General features: G+C 44.5%; 1 long non-coding RNA gene across 4 annotated transcripts in view; it reads right to left on the minus strand.

Moving 5' to 3' along the window:
- Positions 1-297: 297 nt before the first annotated feature.
- The window catches only part of LOC142699196 (uncharacterized), a 56,933-nt gene continuing 30,881 nt past the window's right edge, over positions 298-26,349 (minus strand). For 2 of the 4 annotated variants that reach the window (XR_012866085.1, XR_012866082.1), the window contains 5 exons: positions 16,962-17,035; positions 12,618-12,691; positions 8,291-8,364; positions 4,006-4,079; positions 298-368 (listed from right to left, as the gene is read on the minus strand). This is a non-coding gene — a long non-coding RNA (uncharacterized LOC142699196). Of the gene's footprint in view, positions 369-4,005; positions 4,080-8,290; positions 8,365-12,617; positions 12,692-16,961; positions 17,036-21,293; positions 21,368-26,349 lie in introns of all 4 variants that reach the window. The other 2 variants (XR_012866083.1, XR_012866084.1) reach the window with 2 other exon arrangements.

The raw sequence follows: 26,349 nt of genomic DNA on the forward strand, positions 1-26,349 counted from the left end.
CTCTCAATGCCAGCCACAGGGCCCTCCATACCTGCCACAATGCCCACATGACAGCAAAAATTCCCTATTGGGAAAAGGGAGATGGTGATGAATGTGTATGTTGGAATGTAAATGCAGTGAATCCATGTGCAGAATGCAAAGGCATTTACAATGCCCTGAAAAATCTGTAGCCAATATATGTACTACTAGACATGTATTCTTATATACTAGGAAGGTAATACCACACCTCTGAAAGTCCAGAGCTAGAAACTAGCCTGATAATTATCAGTAATTAATAATAATAATATTAATTACCAGTTCTCTGATTCCTCTATTGCCGCTGACTGGAGGATTCCATATCTTGCTTCTTTTCACTTTCAAATAGACACCTAGAAAAAAAAAAAAAGAGGTGTGATAATACGTTCCTGGTATATGCTATAGATGTATTGGATCAGTAAAGAGATGTTAGTGTGCCTAGTTTCTCATAAAAAAAGAATAATTTTTAAAGGGCAATTGAACCCTGTCTGGGATACCTTCTGATGAGCCAAACTAGAGATCCCACCTGAAGAATTCCTATCCAAGAATCTGCACCGACCACCCCATCCTGACTAGAAGCCACAAGTAGCATAGAAATGTCTCTGACCACATTCCCTAATTTACTCACCAATCACATTCTCAAGAATATCCTACAAGAACAATTACTATCGGAAAAAAAAAACCTTTTGCAAACCACAACCAAACAACCTGACCAGGGAAACCCAACTCAAAATCATTTTATTATCAAAACTGTGTGAATTATTTCTATCACACCTACTTTACGTAATGATAATACTTTCAAGAGTAATTTTATCAACATTTATTAGCCCCACAAAAGACTGAAAACATACTTTTACCCAAAAGTATAAGTAATCATTTCTCACTTAACTTATGCCTCCTGGAAAAAAAAACCTTTTGAGTAAAGTTATTTTTTCTTCTTTGCTCTCCTGAATTAAGAAGTCACGACAGTCACAATGTTCCAATCACAGCACAATGCCCGTTTGAGAACAACAATACCTAAAAAGCTGCAGTACCTGCCACAAAGTCCTCAGTGCCAACCACCTTTCCCCATGACAATCACAATGCCTTTAATGAACCCTATGCAAGCCACAATACCTGCTAGGCCAACCAAAATTCCCACATGACAACCAGAGTGCCCTCTATACCAGCCACAATACCCCAAAAAAAGCCACAATGCTCTTCAGGCCAGCCATAATGCCCCCATAACACCCACAAAGTACCTTATGCCATTTACTATGCCCCATGCCAGCCACCAGGTTCTTATAAGAGCCACTATGCCTTATGCCAGCCATATTGCCTCCTTTTAAGTCACAATTAACTCTCTTCCATGCAATAATCAATGCGCTTTAAGCCAGCCCCTATGCCCAAGCGGTATTTAAAAACTGGCAATATCCCTTTACGAGCCACTATGCTGCAATAAAAAGCAACAATGCGCTCACTTCCCCCTTTGCCAACTAGCACATGACAGATACAAATCCCCATGCTAGCCATGACACCTGCCAGACACAATGCCCTCATGACCCCTGCTATGTCCCTTATCCCAGTTAAAATGCCCCCAATGTTAGCCACAATTTCATCCATGCCAGCCACAATGCTAACTATCCACAAAAACACCATGACAGTCAAAGTACCCCATGGCAGACAACATGCTTATATGAAATCACCAATATCCCATATCCAAACCAAAATGCCCCCATTACAGCTACAATGTCCCCAGTATCCTTTATACCTCTCACAATTCCCCTTATTCCAGACACATTGCCCTCAATGCCCCCCTTAGCCAACCACAATAAAACCATGACAACCACAATGGCCTCAGTGCCCCTATGACAACTATAATGCCCTATGACAGTCAAAAAAGTCATCTTGCCAGCCACAATGACTCCGTGAAATTTACTAAACCCCCATCTGCAATATTCCTTATCTCCTCAAAATGCCCTCATGACATCCACAATGTTCATAATCCCAGTCACAATACCCCATGAAACTCACAATAAAGCCCACATGAGAGCCACAGTGCCCATGACAGAAACTATTGCCCTACAATGGCCAAAATGCCCCAATGACAACTACGATGCTCTCATTGCCCATTTTACCAGCCACAATGCCCACATAAATACCTCAATGCCCTCCATGCCAGCCCTAATACCTTCATAACTATTAAAATGCCCCCATGACAGCCACACTGAATTAGAATTCCTCAAAGACAACTGCAATACGCTTAATGATCCTGTAATCAGTCTCATTGCCCCATGAAGGCCATCATATCCTTTATACTAGCTATAGTGCTCCATGCCAGCAAAAACTCATATTTTCCAGTCACAATGCTGACCATAATAGCCAATATGCCACCATGACATCCACAATATCTCTTATCTCAGCTACTATGTCCTTATTATAGCCACAATTAAATACATGCCAGCCAGAATGCCTCATCGCCACCTTTCCCAAAGGAAAGTCTCCATACCACCCACAATGCCCTTGTGCAATCTACAATGCCAAAATGACAACAGCTATATCCATTTTCCCAGTCACAAATCCCCCATGCCAGCCACAATGTACTTTATTAAAGCAACAATGCTGTCAATGCACCTTATGCTCGCCACAATGCCTCTTTGACCAGCAAAAGCCTTTAATGCCCTTATGCCAGCCACGAATCCCCACTATAACCAAAATGCCCTCACTTCCTCCTTTGCCAGTTACAATGACCTCCATGCCAGCCAGAATGCCCTTAATTTCCTTTTAGCCAACCACAATATCCTCAAGGCAACCACAAAGCCCTCATGCCAGGCATAATTCCACATTCCAACCACAATGCCAGATACAATGTACTTAATCCCAGAAACAATACCCCTTATGCCAGCCACATTGCCAAAACGACAACCACAAACCTCCAATGCCCGTATACCAACCATATGGCCCCCATGACAGCCAAAATGTCCTCACATCCCCTTTTGCGAAACACAACACCATCCATGCCAGTCACAACACCCTCACTTCACCCTTGTCCAAAAACAATGACAACATGACAACCACAAAGCCCCCATGCCAGCCACATTAACACCCGATATGTCTATTATTCCACTCAAAATGCCGCCATAACAGCCAGTAACAATGCTGCCAATGCCCCTTATGCCAACCACAAGGACACACTGACAGCTACATATAATCAATGCCCATATGACAGACAAAATGCTCTCATTTGCCTAAAAACAAAGCCCTTCATGCCAGCTACAATGTACTCATTTCCTCTTTGTCAACCACAATGTCCACATGACAGTCACAAATCCCTATGCCAGCAATGATGGCACATGTCAGCCACAATGCCCTCCATGCCAGTCACAATGCCATTATTAGCCTATGCAAACTAGAATGGCCTTGTTCTAACCATAATGCCGCTAATTTAAGCCACAATGCCCACATGACACCCGCTATATGCCTTATTCCATCTAGAATGCTCCAACGCCAGCCATAATGGCTCCCATTCAAGCAACAATGCCTAAATGCAAGCCATAATACTCCCATAAGAGCCACTTTGAACCCATTTTACCCACAATGTCCCTTATCCCGGCCACAATATCTCCATGACAGCCAAAATGTCCTCTATGCCAGCCAAAATGCCCTCATTTCTGCTTTTGCCAGTCATAATGCCCCATGACAGCCACAGTTACCTCATTTCTCTCAATGCCGGCCACAGGGCCCTCCATACCTGCCACAATGCCCACATGACAGCAAAAATTTCCTATTGGGAAAGGGGAGATGGTGATGAATGTGTATGTTGGAATGTAAATGCAGTGAATCCATGTGCAGAATGCAACGGCATTTACAATGCCCTGAAATATCTGTAGCCGATATATGTACTACTAGACATGTATTCTTATATACTAGGAAGGTATTACCACACCTCTGAAAGTCCAGAGCTAGAAACTAGCCTGATAATTATCAGTAATTAATAATAATATTAATTACCAGTTCTCTGATTCCTCTATTGCCGCTGACTGGAGGATTCCATATCTTGCTTCTTTTCACTTTCAAATAGACACCTAGAAAGAAAAAAAAAGAGGTGTGATAATACGTTCCTGGTATATGCTATAGATGTATTGGATCAGTAAAGAGATGTTAGTGTGCCTAGTTTCTCATAAAACAAAAGTAATTTTTAAAGGGCAATTGAACCCTTTCTGGGATACCTTCTGATGAGCCAAACTAGAGATCCCACCTGAAGAATTCCTATCGAAGAATCTGCACCGTCCTCCCCATCCTGACTAGAAGCCACAAGTAGCATAGAAATGTCTCTGACCACATCCCCTAATTTACTCACTGTAGCGCTCACTTCCGCTCCGTCCGGCTGGGTCCCGTAGGGTGCTCGCGCCCGGCCTTAAAGGGCCAGCGCGCGCAATTAGGATCGTCATGATCATCAACTGCCACGATTTCCTGGTCTATAAGAAGGCCCCTGGCCTTCTAATCCATGCCTGAGCATTGTTAGTCTTTCCCAGTCTGTCTCGCAAATGGTCCCTTAGTGTCTCCCGTTCCAGCTGTTACCCGTGCCATGTTACCGTTCCTGTATTCCGTATTGTTCCTGTGCCTACCCGCGTGCAAGTGCCTTCTGCCACATCAAGTGCCATCTGCCACGTCAAGTGCCATCTGCCACGTCAAGTGCCATCTGCCACATAAGGTGCCATCTGCCACGTCAAGTGTCTACCGCTCATTGGATACTGCCCGCCACGTCTGGCGCCACTTGCCGCACCTGCCTCCAACCGTGCTGAAGCCACAGCCACCGCCCGGACTATTTCAGGTACCCAAGCATTACAGTCTGCCATTTTACTTTCGCATAGACTGTGACCTGGTCAGCTGCCTCCCCGCTACGGCGGAGCGGCCTAGTGGGTCCACAAACCCAGTGTCCGTGACACTCACCAATCACATTCTCAAGAATATCCTACAAGAACAATTACTATCGAAAAAAAAAAACCTTTTGCAAACCACAACCAAACACAACCTGACCAGGGAAATCCAACTCAAAATCATTTTATTATCAAAACTGTGTGAATTATTTCTATCACACCTACTTTACGTAATGATAATACTTTCAAGAGTCATTTTATCAAAATTTATTAGCCCCACAAAAGACTGAAAACATACTTTTACCCAAAAGTATAAGTAACCATTTCTCACTTAACTTATGCCTCCTGGAACAAAAACCCTTTTGAGTAAAGTTATTTTTTCTTCTTTGCTCTCCTGAATTAAGAAGTCACGACAGTCACAATGTTCCAATCACAGCACAATGCCCGTATGAGAACAACAATACCTAAAAAGCTGCAGTACCTGCCACAAAGTCCTCAGTGCAAACCAGCTTTCCCCATGACAACCACAATGCCTTTAATGAACCCTATGCAAGCCACAATACCTGCTAGGCCAACCAAAATTCCCACATGACAACCAGAGTGCCCTCTATACCAGCCACAATACCCCAAAAAAAGCCACAATGCTCTTCAGGCCAGCCATAATGCCCCCATAACACCCACAAAGTACCTTATGCCATTTACTATGCCCCATGCCAGCCACCAGGTTCTTATAAGAGCCACTATGCCTTATGCCAGCCATATTGCCTCCTTTTAAGTCACAATCAACTCTCTTCCATGCAATAATCAATGCCCTTTAAGCCAGCCCCTATGCCCAAGTGGTATTTAAAAACTGGCAATATCCCTTTACGAGCCACTATGCTGCAATAAAAAGCAACAATGCGCTCACTTCCCCCTTTGCCAACTAGCACATGACAGATACAAATCCCCATGCTAGCCATGACACCTGCCAGACACAATGCCCTCATGACCCCTGCTATGTCCCTTATCCCAGTTAAAATGCCCCCAATGTTAGCCACAATTTCATCCATGCCAGACACAATGCTAACTAACCACAAAAACACCATGACAGTCAAAGTACCCCATGGCAGACAACATGCTTATATGAAATCACCAATATCCCATATCCAAACCAAAATGCCCCCATTACAGCTACAATGTCCCCAGTATCCTTTATACCTCTCACAATTCCCCTTATTCCAGACACATTGCCCTCAATGCCCCCTTAGCCAACCGCAATAAAACCATGACAACCACAATGGCCTCAGTGCCCCTATGACAACTATAATGCCCTATGACAGTCAAAAAAGTCATCTTGCCAGCCACAATGACTCCATGAAATTTACTGAAACCCCATCTGCAATATTCCTTATCTCCTCAAAATGCCCTCATGACATCCACAATGTTCATAATCCAAGTCACAATACCCCATGAAACTCACAATAAAGCCCACATGAGAGCCACAGTGCCCATGACAGAAACTATTGCCCTACAATGGCCAAAATGCCCCAATGACAACTACAATGCTCTCATTGCCCATTTTACCAGCCACAATGCCCACATAAATACCTCAATGCCCTCCATGCCAGCCCTAATACCTTCATAACTATTAAAATGCCCCCATGACAGCCACACTGAATTAGAATTCCTCAAAGACAACTGCAATAAGCTTAATGATCCTCTAAGCAGTCTCATTGCCCCATGAAGGCCATCATATCCTTTCTACCAGCTATAGTGCTCCATGCCAGCAAAAAATCATATTTTCCAGTCACAATGCTGACCATAAGAGCCAATATGCCACCATGACATCCACAATATCTCTTATCTCAGCCACTATGTCCTTATTACAGCCACAATTAAATTCATGCCAGCCAGAATGCCCTCATCGCCACCTTTCCAAAAGGAAAGTCTCCATACCACCCACAATGCCCCTGTGCAAACTACAATGCCAAAATGACAACAGCTATATCCATTTTCCCAGTAACAAATCCCCCATGCCAGCCACAATGTACTTTATTAAAGCAACAATGCTGTCAATGCACCTTATGCTCGCCACAATGCCTCTTTGACCAGCAAAAGCCTTTAATGCCCTTATGCCAGCCACGAATCCCCACTATAACCAAAATGCCCTCACTTCCTCCTTTGCCAGTTACAATGACCTCCATGCCAGCCAGAATGACCTTAATTTCCTTTTAGCCAACCACAATATCCCCAAGGCAACCACAAAGCCCTCATGCCAGCCATAATTCCACATTCTTGCCACAATGCCAGATACAATGCACTTAATCCCAGAAACAATACCCCTTATGCCAGCCACATTGCCAAAACGACAACCACAAACTTCCAATGCCCGTATACTAACCATATTGTCTCCATGACAGCCAAAATGTCCTCACATCCCCTTTTGCGAGACACAATACCATCCATGCCAGTCACAACGCCCTCACTTCACCCTTGGCCAAAAACAATGACAACATGACAACCACAAAGCCCCCATGCCAGCCACAATAACACCCGATATGTCTATTATTCCAGTCAAAATGCCGCCATAACAGCCAGTAACAATGCTGCCAATGCCCCTTATGCCAACCACAAGGACACACTGACAGCTACATATAATCAATGCCCATATGACAGACAAAATGCTCTAATTTGCCTAAAAACAAAGCCCTTCATGCCAGCTACAATGTACTCATTTCCTCTTTGTCAACCACAATGTCCACATGACAGTCACAAATCCCTATGCCAGCAATGATGGCACATGTCAGCCACAATGCCCTCCATGCCAGTCACAATGCCATTATTAGCCTATGCAAACTAGAATGGCCTTGTTCTAACCATAATGCCGCTAATTTAAGCCACAATGCCCACATGACACCCGCTATATGCCTTATTCCATCTGGAATGCTCCAACGCCAGCTATAATGGCTCCCATTCAAGCAACAATGCCTAAATGCAAGCCATAATACTCCCATAAGAGCCACTTTGAACCCATTTTACCCACAATGTCCCTTATCCCGGCCACAATATCTCCATGCCAGCCAAAATGCCCTCATTTCTGCTTTTGCCAGTCATAATGCCCCATGACAGCCACAGTTACCTCATTTCTCTCAATGCCGGCCACAGGGCCCTTCATACTTGCCACAATGCCCACATGACAGCAAAAATTTCCTATTGGGAAAGGGGAGATGGTGATGAATGTGTATGTTGGAATGTAAATGCAGTGAATCCATGTGCAGAATGCAAAGGCATTTACAATGCCCTGAAATATCTGTAGCCAATATATGTACTACTAGACATGTATTCTTATATACTAGGAAGGTATTACCACACCTCTGAAAGTCCAGAGCTAGAAACTAGCCTGATAATTATCAGTAATTAATAATAATATTAATTACCAGTTCTCTGATTCCTCTATTGCCGCTGACTGGAGGATTCAATATCTTGCTTCTTTTCACTTTCAAATAGACACCTAGAAAAAAAAAAAAGAGGTGTGATAATACGTTCCTGGTATATGCTATAGATGTATTGGATCAGTAAAGAGATGTTAGTGTGCCTAGTTTCTCATAAAACAAAAGTAATTTTTAAAGGGCAATTGAACCCTTTCTGGGATACCTTCTGATGAGCCAAACTAGAGATCCCATCTGAAGAATTCCTATCCAAGAATCTGCACCGTCCACCCCATCCTGACTAGAAGCCACAAGTAGCATAGAAATGTCTCTGACCACATTCCCTAATTTACTCACTGTAGCGCTCACTTCCGCTCCGTCTGGCTGGGTCCCGTAGGGTGCGCGCGCACGCTCGTGCCCGGCCTTAAAGGGCCAGCGCGCGCGCAATTAGGATCGTCATCATCATCAACTGCCAAGATTTCCTGGTCTATAAGAAGGCCTCTGGCCTTCTAATCCTTGCCTGAGCATTGTTAGTCTTTCCCAGTCTGTCTCGCAAATTGTCCCTTAGTGTCTCCCGTTCCAGCTGTTACCCGTGCCATGTTACCGTTCCTGTATTCCGTATTGTTCCTGTGCCTACCTGCGTTCTAGTGCCTTCTGCCACGTCAAGTGCCATCTGCCACGTCAAGTGCCTTCTGCCACGTCAAGTGCCATCTGCCATGTCAAGTGCCATCTGCCACGTCAAGTGCCATCTGCCACGTCACGTGCCATCTGCCACGTCAAGTGTCTACCGCTCATCGGATACTGCCCACCACGTCTGGCGCCACTTGCCGCACCTGCCTCCAACCGTGCTGAAGCCACAGCCCGGACTATTTCAGGTACCCAAGCATTACAGTCTGCCATTTTACTTTCGCATAGACTGTGACCTGGTCAGCTGCCGCCCCGCTACGGCGGAGCGGCCTAGTGGGTCCACAAACGCAGTGTCCGTGACATTTACCAATCACATTCTCAAGAATATCCTATAAGAACAATTACTATCGAAAAAAAATAACCTTTTGCAAACCACAACCAAACACAACCTGACCAGGGAAATCCAACTCAAAATCATTTTATTATCAAAACTGTGTGAATTATTTCTATCACACCTACTTTACGTAATGATAATACTTTCAAGAGTAATTTTATCAACATTTATTAGCCCCACAAAAGACTGAAAACATACTTTTACCCAAACGTATAAGTAACCATTTCTCACTTAACTTATGCCTCCTGGAACAAAAACCCTTTTGAGTAAAGTTATTTTTTCTTCTTTGCTCTCCTGAATTAAGAAGTCACGACAGTCACAATGTTCCAATCACAGCACAATGCCCGTTTGAGAAGAACAATACCTAAAAAGCTGCAGTACCTGCCACAAAGTCCTCAGTGCCAACCACCTTTCCCCATGACAATCACAATGCCTTTAATGAACCCTATGCAAGCCACAATACCTGCTAGGCCAACCAAAATTCCCACATTACAACCAGAGTGCCCTTTATACCAGCCACAATACCCCAAAAAAAGCCACAATGCTCTTCAGGCCAGCCATAATGCCCCCATAACACCCACAAAGTACCTTATGCCATTTACTATGCCCCATGCCAGCCACCAGGTTCTTATAAGAGCCACTATGCCTTATGCCAGCCATATTGCCTCCTTTTAAGTCACAATCAACTCTCTTCCATGCAATAATCAATGCCCTTTAAGCCAGCCCCTATGCCCAAGTGGTATTTAAAAACTGGCAATATCCCTTTACGAGCCACTATGCTGCAATAAAAAGCAACAATGCGCTCACTTCCCCCTTTGCCAACTAGCACATGACAGATACAAATCCCCATGCTAGCCATGACACCTGCCAGACACAATGCCCTCATGACCCCTGCTATGTCCCTTATCCCAGTTAAAATGCCCCCAATGTTAGCCACAATTTCATCCATGCCAGACACAATGCTAACTAACCACAAAAACACCATGACAGTCAAAGTACCCCGTGGCAGACAACATGCTTATATGAAATCACCACTATCCCATATCCAAACCAAAATGCCCCCATTACAGCTACAATGTCCCCAGTATCCTTTATACCTCTCACAATTCCCCTTATTCCAGACACATTGCCCTCAATGCCCCCTTAGCCAACCGCAATAAAACCATGACAACCACAATGGCCTCAGTGCCCCTATGACAACTATAATGCCCTATGACAGTCAAAAAAGTCATCTTGCCAGCCACAATGACTCCATGAAATTTACTAAACCCCCATCTGCAATATTCCTTATCTCCTCAAAATGCCCTCATGACATCCACAATGTTCGTAATCCCAGTCACAATACCCCATGCAACTCACAATAAAGCCCACATGAGAGCCACAGTGCCCATGACAGAAACTATTGCCCTACAATGGCCAAAATGCCCCAATGACAACTACAATGCTCTCATTGTCCATTTTACCAGCCACAATGCCCACATAAATACCTCAATGCCCTCCATGCCAGCCCTAATACCTTCATAACTATTAAAATGCCCCCATGACAGCCACACTGAATTAGAATTCCTCAAAGACAACTGCAATAAGCTTAATGATCCTCTAATCAGTCTCATTGCCCCATGAAGGCCATCATATCCTTTCTACCAGCTATAGTGCTCCATGCCAGCAAAAACTCATATTTTCCAGTCACAATGCTGACCATAATAGCCAATATGCCACCATGACATCCACAATATCTCTTATCTCAGCCACTATGTCCTTATTACAGCCACAATTAAATACATGCCAGCCAGAATGCCTCATCGCCACCTTTCCAAAAGGAAAGTCTCCATACCACCCACAATGCCCCTGTGCAATCTACAATGCCAAAATGACAACAGCTATATCCATTTTCCCAGTCACAAATCCCCCATGCCAGCCACAATGTACTTTATTAAAGCAACAATGCTGTCAATGCACCTTATGCTCGCCACAATGCCTCTTTGACCAGCAAAAGCCTTTAATGCCCTTATGCCAGCCACGAATCCCCACTATAACCAAAATGCCCTCACTTCCTCCTTTGCCAGTTACAATGACCTCCATGCCAGCCAGAATGCCCTTAATTTCCTTTTAGCCAACCACAATATCCTCAAGGCAACCACAAAGCCCTCATGCCAGCAATAATTCTACATTCCAACCACAATGCCAGATACAATGTACTTAATCCCGGAAACAATACCCCTTATGCCATCCACATTGCCAAAACGACAACCACAAACCTCCAATGCCCGTATACCAACCATATTGCCTCCATGACAGCCAAAATGTCCTCACATCCCCTTTTGCGAGACACAACACCATCCATGCCAGTCACAACACCCTCACTTCACCCTTGTCCAAAAACAATGACAACATGACAACCACAAAGCCCCCATGCCAGCCACAATAACACCCGATATGTCTATTATTCCAGTCAAAATGCCGCCATAACAGCCAGTAACAATGCTGCCAATGCCCCTTATGCCAACCACAAGGACACACTGACAGCTACATATAATCAATGCCCATATGACAGACAAAATGCTCTAATTTGCCTAAAAACAAAGCCCTTCATGCCAGCTACAATGTACTCATTTCCTCTTTGTCAACCACAATGTCCACATGACAGTCACAAATCCCTATGCCAGCAATGATGGCACATGTCAGCCACAATGCCCTCCATGCCAGTCACAATGCCATTATTAGCCTATGCAAATTAGAATGGCCTTGTTCTAACCATAATGCCGCTAATTTAAGCCACAATGCCCACATGACACCCGCTATATGCCTTATTCCATCTGGAATGCTCCAACGCCAGCCATAATGGCTCCCATTCAAGCAACAATGCCTAAATGCAAGCGATAATACTCCCATAAGAGCCACTTTGAACCCATTTTACCCACAATGTCCCTTATCCCGGCCACAATATCTCCATGACAGCCAAAATGCCCTAATTTCTGCTTTTGCCAGTCATAATGCCCCATGACAGACACAGTTACCTCATTTCCCTCAATGCCGGCCACAGGGCCCTCCATACTTGCCACAATGCCCACATGACAGCAAAAATTTCCTATTGGGAAAGGGGAGATGGTGATGAATGTGTATGTTGGAATGTAAATGCAGTGAATCCATGTGCAGAATGCAAAGGCATTTACAATGCCCTGAAATATCTGTAGCCAATATATGTACTACTAGACATGTATTCTTATATACTAGGAAGGTATTACCACACCTCTGAAAGTCCAGAGCTAGAAACTAGCCTGATAATTATCAGTAATTAATAATAATATTAATTACCAGTTCTCTGATTCCTCTATTGCCGCTGACTGGAGGATTCCATATCTTGCTTCTTTTCACTTTCAAATAGACACCTAGAAAAAAAAAAAAAAGAGGTGTGATAATACGTTCCTGGTATATGCTATAGATGTATTGGATCAGTAAAGAGATGTTAGTGTGCCTAGTTTCTCATAAAACAAAAGTAATTTTTAAAGGGCAATTGAACCCTTTCTGGGATACCTTCTGATGAGCCAAACTAGAGATCCCATCTGAAGAATTCCTATCCAAGAATCTGCACCGTCCACCCCATCCTGACTAGAAGCCACAAGTAGCATAGAAATGTCTCTGACCACATTCCCTAATTTACTCACTGTAGCGCTCACTTCCGCTCCGTCTGGCTGGGTCCCGTAGGGTGCGCGCGCACGCTCGTGCCCGGCCTTAAAGGGCCAGCGCGCGCGCAATTAGGATCGTCATCATCATCAACTGCCAAGATTTCCTGGTCTATAAGAAGGCCTCTGGCCTTCTAATCCTTGCCTGAGCATTGTTAGTCTTTCCCAGTCTGTCTCGCAAATTGTCCCTTAGTGTCTCCCGTTCCAGCTGTTACCCGTGCCATGTTACCGTTCCTGTATTCCGTATTGTTCCTGTGCCTACCTGCGTTCTAGTGCCTTCTGCCACGTCAAGTGCCATCTGCCACGTCAAGTGCCTTCTGCCACGTCAAGTGCCATCTGCCATGTCAAGTGCCATCTGCCACGTCAAGTGCCATCTGCCACGTCACGTGCCATCTGCCACGTCAAGTGTCTACCGCTCATCGGATACTGCCCACCACGTCTGGCGCCACTTGCCGCACCTGCCTCCAACCGTGCTGAAGCCACAGCCCGGACTATTTCAGGTACCCAAGCATTACAGTCTGCCATTTTACTTTCGCATAGACTGTGACCTGGTCAGCTGCCGCCCCGCTACGGCGGAGCGGCCTAGTGGGTCCACAAACGCAGTGTCCGTGACATTTACCAATCACATTCTCAAGAATATCCTATAAGAACAATTACTATCGAAAAAAAATAACCTTTTGCAAACCACAACCAAACACAACCTGACCAGGGAAATCCAACTCAAAATCATTTTATTATCAAAACTGTGTGAATTATTTCTATCACACCTACTTTACGTAATGATAATACTTTCAAGAGTAATTTTATCAACATTTATTAGCCCCACAAAAGACTGAAAACATACTTTTACCCAAACGTATAAGTAACCATTTCTCACTTAACTTATGCCTCCTGGAACAAAAACCCTTTTGAGTAAAGTTATTTTTTCTTCTTTGCTCTCCTGAATTAAGAAGTCACGACAGTCACAATGTTCCAATCACAGCACAATGCCCGTTTGAGAAGAACAATACCTAAAAAGCTGCAGTACCTGCCACAAAGTCCTCAGTGCCAACCACCTTTCCCCATGACAATCACAATGCCTTTAATGAACCCTATGCAAGCCACAATACCTGCTAGGCCAACCAAAATTCCCACATTACAACCAGAGTGCCCTTTATACCAGCCACAATACCCCAAAAAAAGCCACAATGCTCTTCAGGCCAGCCATAATGCCCCCATAACACCCACAAAGTACCTTATGCCATTTACTATGCCCCATGCCAGCCACCAGGTTCTTATAAGAGCCACTATGCCTTATGCCAGCCATATTGCCTCCTTTTAAGTCACAATCAACTCTCTTCCATGCAATAATCAATGCCCTTTAAGCCAGCCCCTATGCCCAAGTGGTATTTAAAAACTGGCAATATCCCTTTACGAGCCACTATGCTGCAATAAAAAGCAACAATGCGCTCACTTCCCCCTTTGCCAACTAGCACATGACAGATACAAATCCCCATGCTAGCCATGACACCTGCCAGACACAATGCCCTCATGACCCCTGCTATGTCCCTTATCCCAGTTAAAATGCCCCCAATGTTAGCCACAATTTCATCCATGCCAGACACAATGCTAACTAACCACAAAAACACCATGACAGTCAAAGTACCCCGTGGCAGACAACATGCTTATATGAAATCACCACTATCCCATATCCAAACCAAAATGCCCCCATTACAGCTACAATGTCCCCAGTATCCTTTATACCTCTCACAATTCCCCTTATTCCAGACACATTGCCCTCAATGCCCCCTTAGCCAACCGCAATAAAACCATGACAACCACAATGGCCTCAGTGCCCCTATGACAACTATAATGCCCTATGACAGTCAAAAAAGTCATCTTGCCAGCCACAATGACTCCATGAAATTTACTAAACCCCCATCTGCAATATTCCTTATCTCCTCAAAATGCCCTCATGACATCCACAATGTTCGTAATCCCAGTCACAATACCCCATGCAACTCACAATAAAGCCCACATGAGAGCCACAGTGCCCATGACAGAAACTATTGCCCTACAATGGCCAAAATGCCCCAATGACAACTACAATGCTCTCATTGTCCATTTTACCAGCCACAATGCCCACATAAATACCTCAATGCCCTCCATGCCAGCCCTAATACCTTCATAACTATTAAAATGCCCCCATGACAGCCACACTGAATTAGAATTCCTCAAAGACAACTGCAATAAGCTTAATGATCCTCTAATCAGTCTCATTGCCCCATGAAGGCCATCATATCCTTTCTACCAGCTATAGTGCTCCATGCCAGCAAAAACTCATATTTTCCAGTCACAATGCTGACCATAATAGCCAATATGCCACCATGACATCCACAATATCTCTTATCTCAGCCACTATGTCCTTATTACAGCCACAATTAAATACATGCCAGCCAGAATGCCTCATCGCCACCTTTCCAAAAGGAAAGTCTCCATACCACCCACAATGCCCCTGTGCAATCTACAATGCCAAAATGACAACAGCTATATCCATTTTCCCAGTCACAAATCCCCCATGCCAGCCACAATGTACTTTATTAAAGCAACAATGCTGTCAATGCACCTTATGCTCGCCACAATGCCTCTTTGACCAGCAAAAGCCTTTAATGCCCTTATGCCAGCCACGAATCCCCACTATAACCAAAATGCCCTCACTTCCTCCTTTGCCAGTTACAATGACCTCCATGCCAGCCAGAATGCCCTTAATTTCCTTTTAGCCAACCACAATATCCTCAAGGCAACCACAAAGCCCTCATGCCAGCAATAATTCTACATTCCAACCACAATGCCAGATACAATGTACTTAATCCCGGAAACAATACCCCTTATGCCATCCACATTGCCAAAACGACAACCACAAACCTCCAATGCCCGTATACCAACCATATTGCCTCCATGACAGCCAAAATGTCCTCACATCCCCTTTTGCGAGACACAACACCATCCATGCCAGTCACAACACCCTCACTTCACCCTTGTCCAAAAACAATGACAACATGACAACCACAAAGCCCCCATGCCAGCCACAATAACACCCGATATGTCTATTATTCCAGTCAAAATGCCACCATAACAGCCAGTAACAATGCTGCCAATGCCCCTTATGCCAACCACAAGGACACACTGACAGCTACATATAATCAATGCCCATATGACAGACAAAATGCTCTCATTTGCCTAAAAACAAAGCCCTTCATGCCGGCTACAATGTACTCATTTCCTCTTTGTCAACCACAATGTCCACATGACAGTCACAAATCCCTATGCCAGCAATGATGGCACATGTCAGCTACAATGCCCTCCATGCCAGTCACAATGCCATGATTAGCCTATGCAAACTAGAATGGCCTTGTTCTAACCATAATGCCGCTAATTTAAGCCACAATGCCCACATGACACCCGCTATATGCCTTATTCCATCTGGAATGCTCCAACGCCAGCCATAATGGCTCCCATTCAAGCAACAATGCCTAAATGCAAGCCATAATACTCCCATAAGAGCCACTTTGAACCCATTTTACCCACAATGTCCCTTATCCCGGCCACAATATCTCCATGACAGCCAAAATGTCCTCTATGCCAGCCAAAATGCCCTCATTTCTGCTTTTGCCAGTCATAATGCCCCATGACAGCCACAGTTACCTCATTTCTCTCAATGCCGGCCACAGGGCCCTCCATACCTGCCACAATGCCCACATGACAGCAAAAATTTCCTATGGGGAAAGGGGAGATGGTGATGAATGTGTATGTTGGAATGCAGTGAATCCATGTGCAGAATGCAAAGGCATTTACAATGCCCTGAAATATCTGTAGCCAATATATGTACTACTAGACATGTATTCTTATATACTAGGAAGGTATTACCACACCTCTGAAAGTCCAGAGCTAGAAACTAGCCTGATAATTATCAGTAATTAATAATAATATTAATTACCAGTTCTCTGATTCCTCTATTGTCGCTGACTGGAGGATTCCATATCTTGCTTCTTTTCACTTTCAAATAGACACCTAGAAAAAAAAAAAAGAGGTATGATAATACGTTCCTGGTATATGCTATAGATGTATTGGATCAGTAAAGAGATGTTAGTGTGCCTAGTTTCTCATAAAACAAAAGTAATTTTTAAAGGGCAATTGAACCCTTTCTGGGATACCCTCTGATGAGCCAAACTAGAGATCCCACCTGAAGAATTCCTATCCAAGAATCTGCACCGTCCACCCCATCCTGACTAGAAGCCACAAGTACCATAGAAATGTCTCTGACCACATTCCCTAATTTACTCACTGTAGCGCTCACTTCCGCTCCGTCCGGCTGGGTCCCCTTGGGTGCGCGCGCACGCTCGCGCCCGGCCTTAAAGGGCCAGCGCGCGTAATTAGGATTGTCATCATCAACTGCCACGATTTCCTGGTCTATAAGAAGGCCCCTGGCCTTCTAATCCTTGCCTGAGCGTTGTTAGTTTTTCCCAGTCTGTCTCGCAAATGGTCCCTTAGTGTCTCCCGTTCCAGCTGTTACCCGTGCCATGTTACCGTTCCTGTATTCCGTATTGTTCCTGTGCCTACCCGCATTCTAGTGCCTTCTGCCACGTCAAGTGCCATCTGCCACGTCAAGTGCCTTCTGCCACGTCAAGTGCCATCTGCCATGTCAAGTGCCATCTGCCACGTCAAGTGCCATCTGCCACGTCAAGTGTCTACCGCTCATTGGATACTGCCCGCCACGTCTGGCGCCACTTGCCGCACCTGCCTCCAACCGTGCTGAAGCCACAGCCACCGCCCGGACTATTTCAGGTACCAAAGCATTACAGTCTGCCATTTTACTTTCGCATAGACTGTGACCTGGTCAGCTGCCGCCCCGCTACAGCGGAGCGGCCTAGTGGGTCCACAAACCCAGTGTCCGTGACACTCACCAATAACATTCTCAAGAATATCCTACAAGAACAATTACGATCTAAAAAAAACAACCTTTTGCAAACCACAACCAAACACAACCTGACCAGGGAAATCCAACTCAAAATCATTTTATTATCAAAACTGTGTGAATTATTTCTATCACACCTACTTTACGTAATGATAATACTTTCAAGAGTAATTTTATCAACATTTATTATTCCCACAAAAGACTGAAAACATACTTTTACACAAAAGTATAAGTAACCATTTCTCACTTAACTTATGCCTCCTGGAACAAAAACCCTTTTGAGTAAAGTTATTTTTTCTTCTTTGCTCTCCTGAATTAAGAAGTCACGACAGTCACTATGTTCCAATCACAGCACAATGCCCGTTTGAGAGAACAACAATACCTAAAAAGCTGCAGTACCTGCCACAAAGTCCTCAGTGCCAACCACCTTTCCCCATGACAATCACAATGCCTTTAATGAACCCTATGCAAGCCACAATACCTGCTAGGCCAACCAAAATTCCCACATGACAACCAGAGTGCCCTCTATACCAGCCACAATACCCCAAAAAAAGCCACAATGCTCTTCAGGCCAGCCATAATGCCCCCATAACACCCACAAAGTACCTTATGCCATTTACTATGCCCCATGCCAGCCACCAGGTTCTTATAAGAGCCACTATGCCTTATGCCAGCCATATTGCCTCCTTTTAAGTCACAATCAACTCTCTTCCATGCAATAATCAATGCCCTTTAAGCCAGCCCCTATGCCCAAGTGGTATTTAAAAACTGGCAATATCCCTTTACGAGCCACTATGCTGCAATAAAAAGCAACAATGCGCTCACTTCCCCCTTTGCCAACTAGCACATGACAGATACAAATCCCCATGCTAGTCATGACACCTGCCAGACACAATGCCCTCATGACCCCTGCTATGTCCCTTATCCCAGTTAAAATGCCCCCAATGTTAGCCACAATTTCATCCATGCCAGACACAATGCTAACTAACCACAAAAACACCATGACAGTCAAAGTACCCCGTGGCAGACAACATGCTTATATGAAATCACCACTATCCCATATCCAAACCAAAATGCCCCCATTACAGCTACAATGTCCCCAGTATCCTTTATACCTCTCACAATTCCCCTTATTCCAGACACATTGCCCTCAATGCCCCCTTAGCCAACCGCAATAAAACCATGACAACCACAATGGCCTCAGTGCCCCTATGACAACTATAATGCCCTATGACAGTCAAAAAAGTCATCTTGCCAGCCACAATGACTCCATGAAATTTACTAAAGCCCCATCTGCAATATTCCTTATCTCCTCAAAATGCCCTCATGACATCCACAATGTTCGTAATCCCAGTCACAATACCCCATGAAACTCACAATAAAGCCCACATGAGAGCCACAGTGCCCATGACAGAAACTATTGCCCTACAATGGCCAAAATGCCCCAATGACAACTACAATGCTCTCATTGCCCATTTTACCAGCCACAATGCCCACATAAATACCTCAATGCCCTCCATGCCAGCCCTAATACCTTCATAACTATTAAAATGCCCCCATGACAGCCACACTGAATTAGAATTCCTCAAAGACAACTGCAATAAGCTTAATGATCCTCTAATCGGTCTCATTGCCCCATGAAGGCCATCATATCCTTTCTACCAGCTATAGTGCTCCATGCCAGCAAAAACTCATATTTTCCAGTCACAATGCTGACCATAATAGCCAATATGCCACCATGACATCCACAATATCTCTTATCTCAGCCACTATGTCCTTATTACAGCCACAATTAAATACATGCCAGCCAGAATGCCTCATCGCCACCTTTCCAAAAGGAAAGTCTCCATACCACCCACAATGCCCCTGTGCAATCTACAATGCCAAAATGACAACAGCTATATCCATTTTCCCAGTCACAAATCCCCCATGCCAGCCACAATGTACTTTATTAAAGCAACAATGCTGTCAATGCACCTTATGCTCGCCACAATGCCTCTTTGACCAGCAAAAGCCTTTAATGCCCTTATGCCAGCCACGAATCCCCACTATAACCAAAATGCCCTCACTTCCTCCTTTGCCAGTTACAATGACCTCCATGCCAGCCAGAATGCCCTTAATTTCCTTTTAGCCAACCACAATATCCTCAAGGCAACCACAAAGCCCTCATGCCAGCAATAATTCCACATTCCAACCACAATGCCAGATACAATGTACTTAATCCCGGAAACAATACCCCTTATGCCAGCCACATTGCCAAAAGGACAACCACAAACCTCCAATGCCCGTATACCAACCATATTGCCTCCATGACAGCCAAAATGTCCTCACATCCCCTTTTGCGAGACACAACACCATCCATGCCAGTCACAACACCCTCACTTCACCCTTGGCCAAAAACAATGACAACATGACAACCACAAATCCCCCATGCCAGCCACAATAACACCCGATATGTCTATTATTCCAGTCAAAATGCCGCCATAACAGCCAGTAACAATGCTGCCAATGCCCCTTATGCCAACCACAAGGACACACTGACAGCTACATATAATCAATGCCCATATGACAGACAAAATGCTCTCATTTGCCTAAAAACAAAGCCCTTCATGCCAGCTACAATGTACTCATTTCCTCTTTGTCAACCACAATGTCCACATGACAGTCACAAATCCCTATGCCAGCAATGATGGCACATGTCAGCCACAATGCCCTCCATGCCAGTCACAATGCCATTATTAGCCTATGCAAACTAGAATGGCCTTGTTCTAACCATAATGCCGCTAATTTAAGCCACAATGCCCACATGACACCCGCTATATGCCTTATTCCATCTGGAATGCTCCAACGCCAGCCATAATGGCTCCCATTCAAGCAACAATGCCTAAATGCAAGCCATAATACTCCCATAAGAGCCACTTTGAACCCATTTTACCCACAATGTCCCTTATCCCGGCCACAATATCTCCATGACAGCCAAAATGTCCTCTATGCCAGCCAAAATGCCCTCATTTCTGCTTTTGCCAGTCATAATGCCCCATGACAGCCACAGTTACCTCATTTCTCTCAATGCCGGCCACAGGGCCCTCCATACCTGCCACAATGCCCACATGACAGCAAAAATTTCCTATTGGGAAAGGGGAGATGGTGATGAATGTGTATGTTGAAATGTAAATGCAGTGAATCCATGTGCAGAATGCAAAGGCATTTACAATGCCCTGAAATATCTGTAGCCAATATATGTACTACTAGACATGTATTCTTATATACTAGGAAGGTATTACCACACCTCTGAAAGTCCAGAGCTAGAAACTAGCCTGATAATTATCAGTAATTAATAATAATATTAATTACCAGTTCTCTGATTCCTCTATTGCCGCTGACTGGAGGATTCAATATCTTGCTTTTTTTCACTTTCAAATAGACACCTAGAAAAAAAAAAAAAGAGGTGTGATAATACGTTCCTGGTATATGCTATAGATGTATTGGATCAGTAAAGAGATGTTAGTGTGCCTAGTTTCTCATAAAACAAAAGTAATTTTTAAAGGGCAATTGAACCCTTTCTGGGATACCTTCTGATGAGCCAAACTAGAGATCCCACCTGAAGAATTCCTATCCAAGAATCTGCACTGTCCACCCCATCCTGACTAGAAGCCAAAAGTACCATAGAAATGTCTCTGACCACATTCCCTAATTTACTCACTGTAGCGCTCACTTCCGCTCCGTCCGGCTGGGTCCCCTTGGGTGCGCGCGCACGCTCGCGCCCGGCCTTAAAGGGCCAGCGCGCGCAATTAGGATCGTCATCATCATCAACTGCCACGATTTCCTGGTCTATAAGAAGGCCCCTGGCCTTCTAATCCTTGCCTGAGCGTTGTTAGTTTTTCCCAGTCTGTCTCGCAAATGGTCCCTTAGTGTCTCCCGTTCCAGCTGTTACCCGTGCCATGTTACCGTTCCTGTATTCCGTATTGTTCCTGTGCCTACCCGCGATCTAGTGCCTTCTGCCACGTCAAGTGCCATCTGCCACGTCAAGTGCCTTCTGCCACATCAAGTGCCATCTGCCATGTCAAGTGCCATCTGCCACGTCAAGTGACATCTGCCACGTCAAGTGTTTACCGCTCATCGGATACTGCCCGCCACTACTGGCGCCACTTGCCGCACCTGCCTCCAACCGTGCTGAAGCCACAGCCACCGCCCGGACTATTTCAGGTACCCAAGCATTACAGTCTGCCATTTTACTTTCGCATAGACTGTGACCTGGTCAGCTGCCGCCCCGCTACAGCGGAGCGGCCTAGTGGGTCCACAAACCCAGTGTCCGTGACACTCACCAATCACATTCTCAAGAATATCCTACAAGAACAATTACGATCGAAAAAAAAAAAACTTTTGCAAACCACAACCAAACACAACCTGACCAGGGAAATCCAACTCAAAATCATTTTATTATCAAAACTGTGTGAATTATTTCTATCACACCTACTTTACGTAATGATAATACTTTCAAGAGTAATTTTATCAACATTTATTAGCCCCACAAAAGACTGAAAACATACTTTTACCCAAAAGTATAAGTAACCATTTCTCACTTAACTTATGCCTCCTGGAACAAAAACCCTTTTGAGTAAAGTTATTTTTTCTTCTTTGCTCTCCTGAATTAAGAAGTCACGACAGTCACAATGTTCCAATCACAGCACAATGCCCGTTTGAGAACAACAATACCTAAAAAGCTGCAGTACCTGCCACAAAGTCCTCAGTGCCAACCACCTTTCCCCATGACAATCACAATGCCTTTAATGAACCCTATGCAAGCCACAATACCTGCTAGGCCAACCAAAATTCCCACATGACAACCAGAGTGCCCTCTATACCAGCCACAATACCCCAAAAAAAGCCACAATGCTCTTCAGGCCAGCCATAATGCCCCCATAACACCCACAAAGTACCTTATGCCATTTACTATGCCCCATGCCAGCCACCAGGTTCTTATAAGAGCCACTATGCCTTATGCCAGCCATATTGCCTCCTTTTAAGTCACAATCAACTCTCTTCCATGCAATAATCAATGCCCTTTAAGCCAGCCCCTATGCCCAAGTGGTATTTAAAAACTGGCAATATCCCTTTACGAGCCACTATGCTGCAATAAAAAGCAACAATGCGCTCACTTCCCCCTTTGCCAACTAGCACATGACAGATACAAATCCCCATGCTAGCCATGACACCTGCCAGACACAATGCCCTCATGACCCCTGCTATGTCCCTTATCCCAGTTAAAATGCCCCCAATGTTAGCCACAATTTCATCCATGCCAGACACAATGCTAACTAACCACAAAAACACCATAACAGTCAAAGTACCCCATTGCAGACAACATGCTTATATGAAATCACCAATATCCCATATCCAAACCAAAATGCCCCCATTACAGCTACAATGTCCCCAGTATCCTTTATACCTCTCACAATTCCCCTTATTCCAGACACATTGTCCTCAAAGCCCCCTTAGCCAACCGCAATAAAACCATGACAACCACAATGGCCTCAGTGCCCCTATGACAACTATAATGCCCTATGACAGTCAAAAAAGTCATCTTGCCAGCCACAATGACTCCATGAAATTTACTAAACCCCCATCTGCAATATTCCTTATCTCCTCAAAATGCCCTCATGACATCCACAATGTTCGTAATCCCAGTCACAATACCCCATGAAACTCACAATAAAGCCCACGAGAGCCACAGTGCCCATGACAGAAACTATTGCCCAACAATGGCCAAAATGCCCCAATGACAACTACAATGCTCTCATTGCCCATTTTACCAGCCACAATGCCCACATAAATACCTCAATGCCCTCCATGCCAGCCCTAATACCTTCATAACTATTAAAATGCCCCCATGACAGCCACACTGAATTAGAATTCCTCAAAGACAACTGCAATAAGCTTAATGATCCTCTAATCGGTCGCATTGCCCCATGAAGGCCATCATATCCTTTCTACCAGCTATAGTGCTCCATGCCAGCAAAAAATCATATTTTCCAGTCACAATGCTGACCATAAGAGCCAATATTCCACCATAACATCCACAATATCTCTTATCTCAGCCACTATGTCCTTATTACAGCCACAATTAAATTCATGCCAGCCAGAATGCCCTCATCGCCACCTTTCCAAAAGGAAAGTCTCCATACCACCCACAATGCCCCTGTGCAATCTACAATGCCAAAATGACAACAGCTATATCCATTTTCCCAGTCACAAATCCCCCATGCCAGCCACAATGTACTTTATTAAAGCAACAATGCTGTCAATGCACCTTATGCTCGCCACAATGCCTCTTTGACCAGCAAAAGCCTTTAATGCCCTTATGCCAGCCACGAATCCCCACTATAACCAAAATGCCCTCACTTCCTCCTTTGCCAGTTACAATGACCTCCATGCCAGCCAGAATGCCCTTAATTTCCTTTTAGCCAACCACAATATCCTCAAGGCAACCACAAAGCCCTCATGCCAGCAATAATTCCACATTACAACCACAATGCCAGATACAATGTACTTAATCCCGGAAACAATACCCCTTATGCCAGCCACATTGCCAAAACGACAACCACAAACCTCCAATGCCCGTATACCAACCATATTGCCTCCATGACAGCCAAAATGTCCTCACATCCCCTTTTGCGAGACACAACACCATCCATGCCAGTCACAACACCCTCACTTCACCCTTGTCCAAAAACAATGACAACATGACAACCACAAAGCCCCCATGCCAGCCACAATAACACCCGATATGTCTATTATTCCAGTCAAAATGCCACCATAACAGCCAGTAACAATGCTGCCAATGCCCCTTATGCCAACCACAAGGACACACTGACAGCTACATATAATCAATATAACCGAAAAGCACAGCATGGATCAGAACAGCCCAACAGAAGTACCTTGCGGCTGTCAGCAAACAAGAAATTAATTAGTGTGATATGAGCTAGATCCTGGGGCGTGTACCCACATAAGCATCCGAAACATAAATATATAACCTACAAAAGAAGATGCCTGAAAACCGGAAGTATATGAAATTGAGAAAATACTTTATTGAAAACAACATATAGACATACTAGAATAAAAAACGGATCCAAAAACCAACAGGTTAAAAGGACATGCAAGCCATGCAGCTCATAAGGTAAGTAGTATATGAAAATGGATGCATGAAAAAATGCCTGGTAGTGGACACTAACGCTATAACACTTATCACAGAGACAAATGAACTCCTACCCAGCACAGTTAGTAACAACATGAAGTAAGGAAAAACATAACGAAATGATTATGAAAACAGGTATGTGTGAACAAGGCAGATAGAACACATTTCTAATAAATGAGCGAATAGTGATGGGAAAACGTACCCATAATGAGTCCAGGACTGAATGCACAGCAGTATGTCCACCCCAACGCGCGTTTCGGCGCTAATGCCTTCGTCTGGGGGTCAAGACGAAGGCATTAGCGCCGAAACGCGCGTTGGGGTGGACATACTGCTGTGCATTCAGTCCTGGACTCATTATGGGTACGTTTTCCCATCACTATTCGCTCATTTATTAGAAATGTGTTCTATCTGCCTTGTTCACACATACCTGTTTTCATAATCATTTCGTTATGTTTTTCCTTACTTCATGTTGTTACTAACTGTGCTGGGTAGGAGTTCATTTGTCTCTGTGATAAGTGTTATAGCGTTAGTGTCCACTACCAGGCATTTTTTCATGCATCCATTTTCATATACATATAATCAATGCCCATATGACAGACAAAATGCTCTCATTTGCCTAAAAACAAAGCCTTTCATGCCAGCTACAATGTACTCATTTCCTCTTTGTCAACCACAATGTCCACATGACAGTCACAAATCCCTATGCCAGCAATGATGGCACATGTCAGCCACAATGCCCTCCATGCCAGTCACAATGCCATTATTAGCCTATGCAAACTAGAATGGCCTTGTTCTAACCATAATGCCGCTAATTTAAGCCACAATGCCCACATGACACCCGCTATATGCCTTATTCCATCTGGAATGCTCCAACGCCAGCCATAATGGCTCCCATTCAAGCAACAATGCCTAAATGCAAGCCATAATACTCCCATAAGAGCCACTTTGAACCCATTTTACCCACAATGTCCCTTATCCCGGCCACAATATCTCCATGACAGCCAAAATGTCCTCTATGCCAGCCAAAATGCCCTCATTTCTGCTTTTGCCAGTCATAATGCCCCATGACAGCCACAGTTACCTCATTTCTCTCAATGCCGGCCACAGGGCCCTCCATACCTGCCACAATGCCCACATGACAGCAAAAATTTCCTATTGGGAAAGGGGAGATGGTGATGAATGTGTATGTTGGAATGTTAATGCAGTGAATCCATG

The sequence above is a fragment of the Rhinoderma darwinii genome, unplaced genomic scaffold, assembly GCF_050947455.1.
Source record: "Rhinoderma darwinii isolate aRhiDar2 unplaced genomic scaffold, aRhiDar2.hap1 Scaffold_141, whole genome shotgun sequence".
Lineage (NCBI taxonomy): Eukaryota > Metazoa > Chordata > Amphibia > Anura > Rhinodermatidae > Rhinoderma > Rhinoderma darwinii.